A 17,541-nucleotide genomic window follows, 5' to 3' on the forward strand; every position below is an offset into this window, starting at 1 on the left:
GAAAGTTCGACTAAATTTGAAAATAACATTTCTAGCAAGTAATAGGGTCCTCTGTTAACTCTTTTTTTTTGAGACAGAGTCTCACGTTGTGGCTCAGGCTGGAGTGCAGTGGCACGATCTCAGCCCACTGCCACCTCCGCCTCCCAGGTTCAAACAATTCTCCTGCCTCAGCCTCTGGAGCATCTGGGATTACAGGTGTGCACCACCATGCCCGGCTAATTTTTGTATGTTTCATAGAGATGACATTTCACCATGTGGACCAGGCTGGTCTTGAACTCCTGATCTCAGGTGATCTATCCACCTCAGCCTCCTAAAGTGCTGGGACTACAGGCGTAAGTCATCTCGCTTGGCCTGTTAACTTTTGAAGAAACCTCTTCTGGCAACTTTTTCTGAGATGAAATACTCTATTAAAACAACATAATTATGGAGAATTTGGTTGAACCTTAGAATTAAAGAGAAACAGACTTGAATGTTTCCACTTGTCAAAAAAAAAAAAAAAAGCCAGTCTTTTCTTTCCACGAATATATGATTTTTCACAGTTTATTAACTTCTTTCTAAGCCTCAGTTTTATCATTTTTGTCATAGGTGGCGTCTCCTGCATGGGTTCTCATTAGGATTAATTGAGACGTTATCTGTGGAGCGTTTAGCACAGTTCCCGACAAAGGGGAAAAATTCAGGGGATGCCCCTCTTTTTGTGTTAGAAAGCTGCTTGGTAAATTTACTGCAAAGGACTGCAAAAGTGATTTTGAAGTGATTGTTATCATAGCATAAATATTACAATAATAGAATCATTTCCAATACATCTTCTAACGACACCAAAGGAAAATATACTGATTTTTTATTGCTGACATGTAGAAAAACTGATTTGTCCATATTTACTTTGCAACTGGTTGTCTCACTGACCTCTCTCACCACATCTATCACTTTTAAATATGTGGTTTCTTCATATTTTAATGCCTCCGAAATCAAGTCATGGTTTATAGTCAATGTCAGAAACCATGTACTCTCCACAGCTGTCGTTGGAGAAGATAGGTCCTGGCAGACCTGTCATTGCTGGGACATGGTTTTCATCTGGGCGTGGCAGCCGTCCATTCACTTGGCTGTCAATGTGAGGTATCTCCATTGGTAGCACTTGGATGCGGTTGCAATTTAAATTAAATTTGGATGGAACATTATTACTTGTCTGCAAAATGATTACAGATGATAAAATATGGAGACAAAAATGTATTATATGTACAGTCAGTGCTTCTACATACCAATGTAATGTAGTACTGGTTTGTAAATATCTCCAGTAGATCATGCCGTTGTTAAATGCAGAGAGGTTGTTGTAACAGATTCATGCATCAAGAGAGACTCTCACTAGGTGCTAAATATCTGTCTATAGTTTCCAGTGTCTTCCAAGAAAAAAGTATTAGCTTATGCCCTGATGTAATTCAATTAAAAAATAAATAAATCTACAGTCTTGATCAAACTGGAAATATAAAGAAGACTATTATTTTGAATAATTCTTGAAATTATACAGTTAATCTTAAAGATTATGACTACAGGTTACCAAAACCAACACGTCCCCATGAAGATATGCATCATTGCAAAAGACCAAACATCTCTAGGAAGAATCTCTAGACTATGAAATGAACATTGATTATGTCTTGCAGAGGAAGGCAGTATACATTGTATAGGTAAACATTTTTATTGCCTCCCAGAACAAAGTATAAAATTATTTCAGTGCTTTATTTTTTCTATAATTGGCTATTATCAAAGTTATTTTATTTTATTTTATTTTATTTTATTTTATTTTTGAGATCAAGTCTCTCTCTTGTCACCCAGGCTGGAGTGCAACGGTGCAATCTCGGCTCACTGCCATCTCCGCCTCCAGGGTTCAAGCGATTCTCCTGCCTCAGCCTACTGAGTAGCTGGGATTACAGGATCCCGCCACCATACCCAGCTTATTTTTGTATTTTGAGTAGAGATAGGGTTTCACCATGCTGGCCAAGCTGGTCTTGAACTCCTGACTTCCGGTGATCCACCTGCCTCAGCCTCCCAAAGTGCTGGGATTACAGGCATGAGCCACTGCCCCCGGCCTCAAAGTGATTTTAAATATTTAAATTGACTACATTTTGGAATCAAGAAACTGCAGCCATTTTAAGTTTTGTTTTTGTCTTCTTCAGTCCTCTAGATAGCTTGACCCATCAGCCTTAGTGAAAGGGCAGCCCTGCAGAGAATTAAAACCATGAATTCCAGCGTCAGAAGGCTTGTGTTTTAATCCTCACTCTGATACTCATTGTTACCTGATTATGATAAATTTGTGCATTGTTTTAATGTGGATCTTATCCCCCTATTAACTGGGGCTGATAATGCTTACACCCCGGATTATCATATGATTGCATCCTTGCAATGTGTCTGAAACCACACCATTTTCAGTTTCAAAAATAAAACATATTGGATTGCAAGCAAGTGAGAATGAAAATAGACAAGCATAACCATACACACACATTTTAAAGCATTGTACATTTAACAGATTCCTTATTGTATGATGTTCAATTGTCATAATAGAGCTAAATTAGCATATTTTGTTGGCATTCACTTTGGAGTTCTGCTGAGATAGGTGATACAGCAAGTGAAGGTCAAGAGGCAGAAATCCAAACATGTCAGTGTCCTGTATTCACCCCAAAGCTCCAGTTTTTGCTTCCTTAATCTTCATAACAGGAATAGCCACTCACACCCTGGAGAGCATTGCCCAACTCAGCACAGCCAGAGCGGAGCTGACCAAAATCTTGTCCAACACTATGTCTAACAACATAGGTGTAAGCCTATGTTTACACCTGCCTGGCAGCCACTGGTATCCAACGGTAAAAGCTGAGAACTTCCAATCCCATTCTGCCTTCCACATGGCAAATTCTCCTAATGATATTCTCTGTGGTCCAAGAGAATTCGTTTCTTGCATTTGTGATGTTCTTATTGATCATGAAATTCAAAGATCAGCAGTATATACCGATGTAGATACAATTTTGGGTTTATCTTTGTCTCTTTATTAGAAGTCCCTGGTTTCCTCAATATGGAGTCATTGGCAAGTTCCAGCTTTCTGCCCAAGGAATAGAGTACCGTATAAATGCTGAACTTCAAAAAGACTAATTAGTGAACCCAGTACAAATTGAGCCCAATAATTATATCATTCTCTTTGCTTAACTTTGGCTGTAAATATTTTATTTTATGCATTTTTATGAGCTTATATCTAAAGTATGAAACTGAAATAACTGTCAGGATTGAAAGAAGAAAATGAGACAAATATTCTTCAAAGCCACATCCATATACCAATGCTCTGTAGAGTTTCACCCGTGTTTTTAAGCTAAAATTTAAACGAAATTGTGTTTGTCTGAGTTTCCCAAATTAGGTTATTGTGTCTATTTATGACAGGCAGTTCCTGTCATGTAATATGATTACATGGGCTTTATCAGAAGTGACACATTGGATGATTTATATGATGTGTCAGCCAGAAAGATACAAAGGAAGATAATTTCCTGTAATTACTTTAAAAAGAATTTTGAAAATGGATTTTAAATAAATAGTATGTGACTTGTATTTGAAGTAATTTTTAAATATCATTCCAAGACATTACTGAGAATGAAATAATCAAAGAGGTGGCATGTTAACAAGCCTTTTCTAATGGATTAAAACAATGAGTTTTAATTTTGAGTTTAAATAAACACATTGCTTGTTGTGTCATCTTCTGATGGTGTGATATTAGTAGGTGCAACTTCGGAATTGCTCAATGCTCACCCAGCAGAGAGAGGTTTTGCTGTGCCTCTCAGTGTTTTGCCTATGCCATTGTTTGTTCAAAACCTTAACTCATTTGTGCTCTTTGCTTTGCTGTTCATCTCCTACCCAAATCCTTCACACCTTTCACAGCCATGAGAAAAAAGGTTATTGCCTAAAAGCCTTTCCTGACCATATTTGCCTCTGTGGATCCCTGCCTTTTGAATAAATCCCAAGCCCTTGGGATCTTTGCCCGTGTTTTCAAGCAGCTGTTTTGAATCCTTGGGACTACCACTGTGTGTCACAGCTAGCCCCATATGTAGCGGATTTCCCGTACTTGTATATTATTTACTGCCATGACACGGAGCAACTTGCCCCAGACTGTTCCCTGACTTTTGCCAGTCTTTTTCCCTTTTGACATGGTGATTTATTTCATTTTAGTGGTTTATTTCACAACAGATCTGACATATTCAGCATAGCAGAGGGAGAAAACAGGTCTTCAAAATCTCTGAGGTACAGGCCTGGGTTTAGATATCATCTATTTTCCGAGGAATGTGGATTGTTTCGTGGGGATCATTTCCTTTATCTGTAAAGTGGGATTCATAGTACTCACCTCATTAGCTGGCCAACGCATTAGCTGGCCAAGGCGCTGTCTTTTTGCTAACTTCTGTAATGCCAGGATCTTGCATTTAGCACATTACCAGATGCAGTGGGTGCTCAAAAGAATCTGTTGAATAAAATAGCTGGGGTATGATTTTCACTTCCATCCTTAACATTATTAACGTAATTCAGAATTCTTACCTGGCTACAATGTCTGGGTTAACATTTTGCCAAGTTTGGTTGACTGCCCAAAGGCTCTACCAACAGCTAGTTTCGATTTATCAACACTTAACTGAGTTATTAGGTTCCTAGTGTTTTTTCCATGCATTTACGTTGTCTTCCAATTAAATGATAATTTCTCGTTAGTCATCATCCATATCTTTTCCTGTTTAAGCATTCACATTCGTCAGTGGCACAGAGGTTAGCACATAGTAGACGTTTATTGTTTATTGACTAATTAATGTAATGCACAGATGTGTTTCAGAAAAAAAATCCTTTTGATCTATGCAGGTGTTAAAAAAGGAAAGAAAATCGCTAATTTGCTATTTCTGTGTTGTGTGTTTCATAAGGGCAGGGGCTGTGTCCTGTGGTTCATCACTGTTTCTCAGGTTCCTAGAGTCTCAGGCGCTTGGCACACACTATGCCATCGATAATAGATGAGTGAATAGTTTTATGGAAATTGAGGATTATTGTTCACAATTTTGATGCATAATATCTTTCTCAATATCAGAGTAGCTGTCATCAAATGCTTTGTCCGAAACTGCCCTGCCCTCAAAAGACCAGAATGCCTTGAAAAGTCATTTCCAGTAAGTTGACCATGGGGAAGTTGAGGCTTGGTTGATGGATGACTGTAGTTTATATTCATTGGGTAGTTTATAGACCCACTATAGCTCTCTATGTGTGTGGGTGGATGTGAGGGTTTCTCACAAGGCCTTTTCTAAGTTGGTTCCAACACCAGAAAATTATTTGAAGCCAAAAATAATTTCTTTCCAGTTTACGCCTTCTTAATCCACATAACAGGAATTCTAATGAATCTCATCGGGTAACTGATATATGCAATAAAATAAGATCATTTTAAGACACCACTAATCTGACAATATCCTTAGTAGGATCACACGTTTCTACCAAAATTGAAAGCTTCTTGTAAATATAGAACCATCTTAAGAGATGAACACATGGCAAAGCTTGGGACCTATAGACACCTGGGAAGGATCTTGCAAGCTCAAGTGGGAGATGTGTTTTAGAGATCAATGGTCAACTCTCCCATGTGCTAACATTCAGAATCTCCTAGAAGCTCTTCACTTACAGCAGTGGCTCCACGACCTTTTTGGCACCAGGGACCGGTTTCATGGCAGACAATTTTTTTCATGGACTTGGGGGATGGTTTGGGATATAACTGTTTGGGATATAACTGTTCCACCTCAGATCATCAGGCATTAGATTTTCATAAGGCGTGTGCAACCTAAATCCCTTGCAGGTGCAATTTACAGTAGGGTTTGTGCTCCTATGAGAATCTAATGATATTGCTGATTTGACAGGAGGCAGAATTCAGGTGGTAACACTCTCTTCTCCCTGCTGTGCCACCCGGTTTCTAACAGGCCACAGACTAGTACCATGCTCTCTTCTCCCTGCTGTGCCACCCGGTTTCTAACAGGCCACAGACTAGTACCATGCTCTCTTCTCCCTGCTGTGCCACCCGGTTTCTAACAGGCCACAGACTAGTACCAGTCCACGGCCCAGGGGCTGGGGATCTCTGACTTAAAGTAAAAATACGTGAAAATTGTTTCTTAAGAGAAAGATAATTTCTTCTAAGAAAGGATAATTTCTGCATCATATGAAGAAAGACCTGTTTTTATTAATGCTTTAACTACTTTATAGTTACTAAAAGACCAGATATACTATATTCAACTTGATTTTTTCAAGATGGTTGTGAAATACATTATCATGCTGCACTTGGACTTTTCTATGTAGCAAGAAGGGCCTACATAGAACATGGAGGTTCTTCTTTGGGTTTTGTTTGTGACATGTCTGAGCTCTTCCATGGCTGACCCACTGTTAAACAGAATACTGGGATGTAATTTTGCCTAATTGTAAGGGTGTATAAATGCAGTCATCTTAAAAGCATTCTACACACCCTTGCTAAAAGAGGACTGCATTAGTACACAAGAAATGTTCTTTTTATTTATTTAATCTTCAAGTTCCTTATTAGCAGTTGTAGCATAGTAAAGATTTATTCTTCAGTAAAATCCAAAGACTCCATTTACCAAATTTTTATTCTTTACTTTAATGAAACTTGTCTGTAGGGCTTTTAAAATTCATTTATAAAGTTGGAAATATATTCAGCTCTGCTGTCGTAGAGATAGATGGCCACATTATTACTTGTCTGTCAAATATAAGTAGGGCTGTTAATAATGGAGAGACAACTACGAAAGCTTCCAAACATGGGTGTTTCCTTTGCAGGCAATTGCAATTCTAACCCCTGCATTCCTCTTGGAATCAATTACCTGACTTTGCAAGTATTATGAAATAGCTTACTTTTATAGTTAGGAGTACAAGACCTAAGTTAATATTCTTCAAAACATTGCCTCTAAGAAGGCAAGTGAAGCTGAAGACTATAAACATGAAGAGGATGTGAACATGACACCTGAAGCAGGGTGGTGCCAGCCCATTCTGTCCACTCCATAAGGTTAGCCCTCATTCCATTCTGTCCCGTGTACATATTTCCACATGATGCTGAGATCAGGGCAGGAGTCAAATAAGTGAAGAACTGCAGGGTGTTGTAAAAAGATCAGACTACGACCAGGCACAGTGGCTCATGCCTGTAATCCCAGCACTTTCAGAGGCCGAAGTGGGTGGATCACGAGGTCAGGAGTTCGAGACCAGCTTGACCAACATGGTGAAACCCTGTTTCTACCAAAAATACAAAAATTAGCTGGGCATAGTGATGTGGGCCTGTAATCCCAGGTACTCAGGAGGCTGAGGTAGGAGAATCACTTGAACCCGGTAGGTGGAGGTTGCAGTTAGCGGAGATCGCACCACTGCACTCTAGCCTGGATGACAGAGTGAGACTCCATCTCAATAAAATAAAATAAAATAAATAAAATGAAATAAAATAAAATAAAGTAAAATAAATCAGACTCCTTCTCAGCCCATAAAGTATTGATGCATATTTGGAAATACCTTCCTTTTTCTCAGCCTCAGCAATAGTCTAGAAATAGAATGTAATAAGAGAAACAGTGTTAGAATACATTAAAAAAGGATTTTTCAGACTAGACAGTCCAATTTTTAAAATATCTATAGATAGGTGTAACTAAGTCCCTATTTTAGCTATCTTTACCCCTCTATCTTAGGGTAAACCAGTGAGTCAATACAACCCTACAATTTCCCAAATGTGAATTGGAGACGCACTATCCAACAATAGGCAATATCTATGAAAACTGTTGAGACATGTAATCAGTTACTATGCATGTGGTGGGCACCCTTCCTGCTGTAGTAGATACAACAATAATGTACAAAAAGGACACCTGAAACATTACTAGTGCTACGAAGCTCATCTGGATCTCCAAGAAAACAGAAGTCATTATGGGTTGGTTGCCACAGCAAAGCATTCATGCAAAAGTGAAACCGGAATTAGCCCCTGACGATGAGTGTTGAATGTAGAGAGATTGACAAGGATGTGAAGAATTTAGTAATATTTGAAGTATGTATTCGGTCCAATAAAAGATGACTCATCAAGAAAATAATAAACATCTTTTTAAAAATCCATTTCATTGTTGAAAGAACAATAGTTGGGTTGTTTTAAAATTTTCCTTTTAAGTCATTTTCTTCTGGTTAGTTTTCAAATATTGGGTATTTCAAGACTTTACTCATGAGAAAATCAGCAATAATATGTTCATTTATTTTCGTAAACTAAAGAAGATAACACTGACACCTGGAAACATTATTTTTTTTCACTTGGGAGGAAAACATTGTTAGTCTTTGGCAATATGTGATTATGCATGTGATTTGGTAGAGTGGCTGACGTGTCATCTATGTTGATTGTTTTGTGAGCATGTTTCAGTTTGTAGCTTCTATGTGAATGACAATTTCACTCATCTACATCACAGTCCAGGGGAGGGTAACGTACAGCTATGTCCTCACTGCTTAGTGTGTCCTCAGGATTGAGAAGCTGCTTGGTTAAGAAAAGCTGTGAGCTGCAGGGACAAGAACCCTGGCGCTGAGACAACGTCTTATTTTCCTTCAGCATTCCATATTCTGGCAGGGTTTTATAGACTCTGTTTGGGAGCAGACAAAAGGTCATGCCAGAAGAATAATTGCAGATTTTCATGTAATTCTTAAATGTATGATCTCTGTGTTTGGTACAAGAGAGAAAACCACCCTGTCAGCATATGTCCCTGAGAAGTATTATATATCTATCCAGCAAGCTTCAGCTGGCATTGGTAGAAAAAAATACGTTAAGGGTGCAAAGTCTCCTCTGGCATAAAATCTCTTTTGTCTTTTGAGAATTTAAAGAATATCCAATCACAACTGATTTTTATCCATTTTCATCAATTATTGAGTTGTTATCCAGTGCTAACTTGACCGACTAAAGTAGACACTTTCAAGCACACTAGGGAGGCACTACAGCTTCATGGTTAAGAATGCTGGCTTTTAAAATTTAGACATGGTTTAAGTCCACTCTCTTATTGATCTAAGGTGTAATCTTGAAGAAATTGCTTAAACTCTCTGGCTCTCCTGGTTCTCATCTGAAAAATGAGACAAGAATAATATCTATCTTATAAGATTGTCTTGGAAATCATATATAATATTTTCACATAATGCCAAGAAGGAAGGTTTTGATTTACCAATTATTCGTTGATCTCAAACAATATGAGTACAGGATGTAGGTGTGTTTCTTTGCAAACACATTCAAGAGCTCTTTCTCTTCCTTTCTCACTGAGAGGACAATGGGCACAACGAGGGAAGTACAGGCCACCCAGGGGACCAGATGCTGTTATTGTCCTCGTTCACACGCAATACAGCATGAGAGTCTTGGGTGAAACAATTTGACCACAGCTCTTTTATAAACCATGGAGTTTAAGTTATCTCTTGATTTTCTGGTACGTTCTTTATGAAGAACAAAGCTTTGTTAGCTCATGGTTCTGGAGCCTGGAACATCCAAGACTGAGGAGCTGGCATCTGGTGAAAGCTTTCTTGCTAAGTCATCCCATAGCAGAAGGGCAAACAGAGGATGAGAAAAAGAAGAGGTTGAACTTGTCTTTTTATAAGGAACTTACTCCTGTGATAACAAGCCTATCCCTGTAATGATGGCATTACTCCATTCCTGAAGACGACGGCACTCCCTTGACCCCAAAACTTCCTATCAGTTCATGCCTTCCAACACGGCTGCACTGGAGATCAAGTTTCCAACACATGCGCTTTGGGAGAAATGTTCAAACCATAGCAGTTATTATGAGAATCTCTGCTCAACTGGGATTCAGCAGAGAATTTTTCCTAATTTCTACCAAATTTAGGTTATGGGGTGAAAACATTTGAATGACATCTAATTTTGTTCTTCTTGTTACTGACTTTATCATCGACTAAGTATTCTGTTTCGACCTTGTTACAAAGATAAGATTTTAAAATTCAGTCCACTGAGGCACATAATTTGCACTTGCATTTCATCATGTTCATACATAATGGGTATGTCTTTATATCAGTGTTGATTTGCATGGGCATGCACAGACTCACATCTTCATAGAAAGGCCAAAATATTAAAGATGTCAACATAAAAGTATGTTTCTTGGACAGGATTTTTACTGAATCGTCATCACATATCACTTCTCTACTATAAGCTGAAATCATGTGTCATTAGTGTTTTTCAGCTAACTGAACTACAATCTACTTTAAGAAAATAAAATACAATACAACAACCAATCAAGGCAGGGACCTGAAGACCCGCAAGTCTTTGCAATCTATATTTACCTTTCAGCTCTCTGCACTGTTTCTGAACACATTTTCAATAATGTAAAATTAGAACCTTAGCCTCTGTGCTCAGAATTCATCAGTTCATAATACACTATTTTATTTACTAATTATTTCACATTTCTATTTTGCTCAAGTTGATCACATCCTTATAAATTTATCATCAGATCTTTGCTGGTAGAATTCTAGTCATCAGGGAACGGCTATGTTCTTGTCACAGAGCACAGTGCCATAAGACTCAGAATTTCATCTTTTTTTTGAGTGGGGGGAGACAGGGTCTCACTCTGTCACCCAGCTGGAGTGCACTGGTGCAATCCCAGCTCTCGTCTCCCAGGCTCAAGTGATTCCCATGACTCAGCCTCCCAAGTAGCTGGGACCACAGGTGACTGCCACCATGCCCAGCTAATTTTTGTATTTTTTAAGGAGGGGTTTTCTCCATGTGGGCCAAGCTGGTCTTGAACTCCTGACCTCTCAAAGTGCTACAATTACAGGCTTAAGTCACTGCACCCAGCCAGAATTTAACTTTGTAACTTAAAATTCATGATTTACTTTTTATGAAGAATTTCCCATTGTTGTACATTTTTGTAACTATAGTGAACAAAGATAAAAGTTTTCTTTTTCTGTTAACCACTTAAAATTTTAAGGCTCAAAATATATATTGAATATGATTTTCTAAAATATGTCAAAATGATTTCTTTTAACTCAGGGGCTTAAAAAGATTTTAACTTTTTTTGATGATTCAATTGATCATTATTATAGACAAGATTTTAAAATTATCTGTCAACATGATTTATTTACTTATTTATTTTTTGATTTGCCCCTGTCTTGCCTTGTTGGAAACCGTTGCTTTTCTTCTAAGGGTTTTCCTAACATAAGTACTTTAATTTAAAACAGTTTCTATAGATTGCTGCTTCTAGTCTGCTGTTAAAAACAAAAAACAAAAACAAAACCTAGATAATAGCAGCAGACAACAGCATCTATGTTACAGATTGTCTTGAAAATTATATACAATATTTGCACACAATGCCAGAAGTCCTTTGGTTAACCAGTTATTTGTTGGTCTGAAAAGCAGCTGGTCGGTACTGTCACATTTCCTTTTTATGGGAATTTTTTTAATCTTTTAAAGTCAGTTGGTTTATTCCTCTTTTGTGACTGCTATGTTGCAACTATACAGACAAGAGAAAAACATTACTCAGTTAAAAAGTAATTTATTGGTAGTAAAAATAGAGCGCTAGATTCAGTTGGGAAGTAGAGAAAGCTGAAATTATTGATTAAAATGTGAGAATTGTCCAGGCGCAGTGGCTCATGCTTCTAATGCCAGTACTTTGGGAGGCTGAGGAGGGTAGATCACCTGAGGTCAGGAGCTGAAGACCAGCCTGGCCGACATGGTGAAACCCTGTCTGTACTGAAAATACAAAAATTAGCTGGGTGTGGGGACAGGCACCTGTAAATCCCAGCAACTCGGGAAGCTGAGGCAGGAGGATCTCTTTTTTTTTTTTTTTTTTTTTTTTTTGAGACGGAGTCTCGCTCTGTCGCCCAGGCTGGAGTGCAGTGGCGCAATCTCAGCTCACTGCAAGCTCCGCCTCCCGGGTTCACGCCATTCTCCTGCCTCAGCCTCCCGAGTAGCTGGGACTGCAGGCGCCCGCCACCTCGCCCGGGTAGTTTTTTGTATTTTTAGTAGAGACGGGGTTTCACCGGGTTAGCCAGGATGGTCTCGATCTCCTGACCTCGTGATCCACCCGCCTCGGCCTCCCCAAGTGCTGGGATTACAGGCGGCAGGAGGATCTCTTAACCCCAGGACGCAGAGGTTGTAATGAGCCGAGACTGCACTGCACTCCAGCCTGGGCGACAGAGTGAGACTCCATCTCAAAAAAAAAGATAGATAGATAGATAAATAAATAAATAAATAAATAAATAAATAAATAAATAAAAATGAGTGAGAATTAATTGCATTTAATTCATTAGCTAAAAGTTAACTCATTAAAATAAAAAAAAAGGAATGAAGGCTGGGCTTTAATTTTTTAAAAAAAAGGTATTTCTTTGTTTAAACCATTTGTTTTGCTAATTAACCAGGCAAAAATAATAGAGACTTAACAAACTAAGAAAGAAAACGTTGAAAAATCATAAAAAGCAAATATTTAAAATTGTTTTAATGACCAGAGGTGAAAAAGTGCACAGAAACTATCATTCTCCATTATTGTTGGTGTCAGCAAAAATTGGCTTGACTCCTTTGGAAAACCATTTGAGTTACAAAAATAAATAACTTCTCCGATTCAGTAATCCTATTTCTGGGAATTTGTCCAATGAAAATAATTTAAATGAAGGCAAAATCCACTTGAACAAAAGTAATATTTGTTGTATCATATATTTAAGAGTAAAATCTGAGAAGATGATAAATATACACAATAAAAAATAAGTAAATAAACGATGGAGCTGGTACTAAATGGAATATTACGCTGTCATTCAAGAAATGGAAGATATCCAATACAGAATGCTTATGGAAAGCTCATGTGTTTCTTCAAGTTCGAGACAGCGTCTGGAGGACATGTAATTATTTCCTCTCTTCCCTAAAATCCCACTAAAGTAATGGTATGGAAGTACAAAGAAATATATTTGTAAAAGGCAGGTCACAAATACTGATAAATATCTAGACCACTGAAAACATTTGGAGTCATTTATAAATACATCAGAGTTAATTATTGATAAATATTTAGACCACTGAAAACATTTGGAGTCATTTATAAATACATCAGAGTTAATTATAGCCTGAAATGTGCATGGAAATAGCATTAGAAAAGGCAGATGACACTGCCTTCTGATGTGTCCTTCGAGACACCCTGATCTTTTAAATAAAAGTATGGAAAATGAGGATAGGAAGTGTGGCAGAGATCAACATCATTAATTGCAAACTGTCAATGGAAGAACTGTGGGAATCTTTTCACACAGGGACATGCGTCTCCTCACTATCCCCTCCACGCTCAACAGCTTTTTGATTGTGGTTCTTTTCTCAAAGTTAAATGTGCTGTGCACCCATTGAACATGGGAAGAATAAGGATCGCCCAGAGTCAAACCTTCCTCATTCTATCAAGGATGGAGATGAGAGGAGCCAGTCTTCCTCCCTGCTTCCCACATGTGTGCTTCAAGCTGAAATGTTCCTGTCACCAAAGCTTACCTGTGTATGCAAAGGTAATAGTCAACTCACTTACTCGAGGGAGAACTGGTGGAGAAACAGGCTTCCATGGTTGCAGAAGAAATTCTGAGAAGCCTTTGATAATTTATCTAGTTCTTCACTCATAAATACAAGCAAACAACCAAGGGTCACCAGGTAAGAAGAAAACACTAGTACCTGCTCCCTAAAATGGGAAGAATGAGGAAATAATACAAAATATTAAGGGAACAGAAAAGATTTTAAATGGTTTCCAATTAGCATCCTGAGAGAAATTTAAGAAGGTAATTCTATAAAATAAGAGCAGACTACGACTAAACGGATTTTAAAAATTCTAAAATAATTCTGGAAATATTTTAAAATGTGAAACTTCATATTTAAAACATTTTTAACTTACCATGATTCAGTGTTCTGATATTTGTTGTAATTAAAGCCTTTTTCTAAAGCAGTTTTAAATGTACATAAATACTGAGCAATAGTGTAGAGTATTTTTATATAAACTTTCATCCCAATAACAGAAAGCATATTTGAAAAAACCTCATATACCTGGAGATTAAAAACATGCTTCTATATAACACATACTCTGCAGCTCTTCTCCATCTTAGCTATAGGTGAAAGAAGTCTCTGGAGAACTAAGATAAAATGAAGATATAACTGCTCTCAATTTGTAAGATGCAGTAAAAGCAGTACTCAGGGGTCAATCTGTAGCAGTAAATGCATATATTAAAAAGAAGATAAATCTAAAATCAATAATCAAATTTCTACGTTAGGAAATTAGAAAAGAAAACAAAAACAAATCCAAAGTAAGCTAAAGAAAAGAATTAATAAAATTAGAGCAGAAATCAATGAAACTGAAAGCATAAAATCATTAGAGAAAATCAATAAAATTAAAGCTGATTCTTTGAGAAGATAAATAAAATTGAGATGAGAAACTTCTAGCCAGGTTAACTGAGAGAAAAAGAGAAAAGATCCAAACTGCAAACATCAGAAATGAAAGAGGGGCCATCACTTTTTAAAAGGAGAATAAACAAGTGCTGTGAAAAATTCTTTCCCCACAAATGTAATAATATAGGTGAAATGGACCATTTCATTGACAGATACAATCATACAAGGAGAAATAGACAATCTGATTAGGCCTATACATGTTTAAATAAATAAAATCAATAATTAATAAAATTGCAATCAGTAATTAATATCCTGGGCAGAAATAAAAGATTTTATTTTATCTCATTTATGCCTATCATGCTTTCCTTCCTTTTTCTTTTTTGTTTGTTTTTCTTTTTTTTCTTTTTCTTTTTTTTTTTTTTGAGATAAGTTCTCACTCTATCACCCAGGCTGGAGTGCAGTGCTATAATCATAGCTCACTGCAGCCCTGAATTCCTGGGCTCAAGTGATCCTCCCACCTCAGCCTCCTGAGTAGCTGGGACCATAGACGTAAGCCACTTTGCCAGCTAATTTTTGTATTTTTTTGTAGAGAAAGGGTCTCACCAATTTACCCAGTCTGGTCTCGAACTTCTGAGCTCAAGCAATTGGCCTGCCTTGGCCTCCCAATCATACTTTCTTTATGTAGGTCCAAGTTCTGACCTGCATAATCTCCTTCTCTCTGAAGGACTTCTTTTAACGATTCTTACAAGGCAGCTCTACTGGCAATACATTTTCTCAGTTTTTGTTTGTCTGAGAAAGTCTTTATCCTTCACTCTTGAAGAATAATTTTAGTGAATGCAGAATTCTGAGCTAATGATTCTTTTAACACTTTAACTATTTTACTCCACTCTTTTCTTGCTTGCATGGTCTGAAGCGATGTCTGGTGTAATTCTTATCCTTGCTTCTTTATAGAAAAAGCGTTTTTTTGTTTGTTTGTTTGTTTGTTTTGTTTGTTTGTTTTCTTGTGGCTTCTGTCCAGATTTTCTGCAGTTTGTTTATAATGTACCTAAGAATAGACTTTTTGGTATATATCCTAATTAATACTCTTTGAGTTTCCTAGATCTGTGGTTTAGTGTCTATCATTAATTTTAGAAAATTCTCAGTTATTATTGCTTCAAATATTTTTTTCTGTTTCTTCCTCTCTTTCCTCTTCTTTAGAATTCCCATTAAGTGTATATTACACATTTTTGTAACTGTTACACAGCTCTCGATTTTTCTGTTATATCTTTTCATTGCTTTTTTTCTTTTATATTTTAATTTTGGGCATTTTTATTGACATTTCTTTAAGCTCCCTGATTCTTTCCTCAGCTGTTTCCAATCTGTTGATGAGTCCATCAAAGGCACTCTTCATTTTTATTACTGTGTTTCTTATTTCTAGAGTTTTCTTTTATTTCTTTCTTACATCATCCATCTGTGTGCTTACATTATGCATCTCTTTTGGATTTGTACACTTTTTCAGTTAGATTTCTTAGCATATCAATCATAGTTGTTAAACGTCTCCTCTGATAATTTTGACATCTCTGCCATATCTGAGTCTGGTTTTGCATATTCTGTTTCTTAAAAGTGTCTTTTGTCTTTTAATATACCTTGTACATTTTTATTGTAAGTCAGTCATAATGAACTGGGTTTCATTTCCTGTTGTCCTTAGGTTTCCCTACAGACTTCTTAAATAATGTGTGATTCAATTATTTTAGTTGTCTCCCTCTGTTTTCACGCAAGAGTCCTATTTGGAGGCTCTTTTCTGGGGAAGAAGAAAGTGTTATACAGTCCTATAATTAGGCCTCAGTCTTTTAGCTAGTCTGTGTCCCTGGGCTGTGATCTTTACAAGAGCTCCTGTGTCTTCACCCCTTAGGTTAGACAGAAAGATTAAAGGGAGCTGGAGTTGGGTCTTCTTCTTTGCCCAAATAGGTTAAGCTTTGGTAAAATGGTTTATTCTGAAGGAAGCATTGTTAAGAAGAACTGGATATTCTGGCATATTTCAAAACGGCAATTTTACTTCCAGGATTCCTGAAAGTAAAATTTATGGAAGTGTGGGTGACCCTAGAAGACTGGGTCTCTGGAGAATTTTTCTTTCAGACTTGTCCCTGTTAGGTCTGCAACATTTCATAAAGGACAGGTCTGGCTTTCCTGCCCCGCTGCTTATTCCCTTGGAGGTTTCTGCTCATGAGTTTTCACCACAGTGAATTGTAACTCTCTATACCCCTATCTGTCTCCCTCTCTACTTTTTGGGTTTCTAGTTTGTGCTGGGACCTCAGTTCTCTGATAAATCTAAGAATTGTTGATTTTGTCTGCTTTGCTTTTTTGCTATTGTGTGGATTGTGGAGACAACTTTGAAGACCTTGTTACATGTCAGTATGGAGAGAGTTTCTGGGTGGACTTTTGGAATTTGTAATACAGTGTATTTCAGAAATAGAAAAAAATAAAATTTCATTGAAGAGATTGAAGACATTGTCAAATAAATCTCTCATATTTTAGACTAAGACATAAATAAATGTGAAATAGAATAGAATCAGCCAATAAATGAGTCAATACTGATTAGGTCAAGAAAGGAGAGAACTCGGGAAATGGAGGGAAAAAGCTAACAAAATAAGAGCAGAATTTTCTAGAGCTGCAGAATGGCTTTGGTCCCTAAACTGTGCTGATTTGACAATTAAAAAGGACTGACACAAAGAACAACTTATAAAGTTTTTAGCACACCAAGAATAAATGACCCATCTTAGAAGCTTCCAGAAAGAGAAGGTTAAATTTCCATTACTTATAAAAGAAAACTCAGATTGATGTAGTTTCTGGTTTCTCATCAGCAACAGTGAAGGACTTTCTTCAGCAATCCTTTCTGGTAGAAGTCTGCAGAAACTCGTGTTGCAGTTCTGAGGGTAAACCACTGAGTCCAGGGTTCTAAAATCTCAATATGAATCAGTTGAGAGGGTAAAAAATGATTCATTTCATTTGGGATTATAAATGGACATAGCTATTGCAACAATATGAAAAAATAATTGTGGTCAGGCATAAAGCAATAAGAATCAGCAGCACCTGGAGGAAACTAAAGAATGTACAGGCTCCACTATAGAAAGTTAAGTTCTGGAAAACAACATGAAACCCAAATCAGAAGACCTAGATATATCTGTAGGTCACCA

The sequence above is a fragment of the Theropithecus gelada genome, chromosome 9 (assembly GCF_003255815.1).
Source record: "Theropithecus gelada isolate Dixy chromosome 9, Tgel_1.0, whole genome shotgun sequence".
NCBI classification, from domain to species: domain Eukaryota; kingdom Metazoa; phylum Chordata; class Mammalia; order Primates; family Cercopithecidae; genus Theropithecus; species Theropithecus gelada.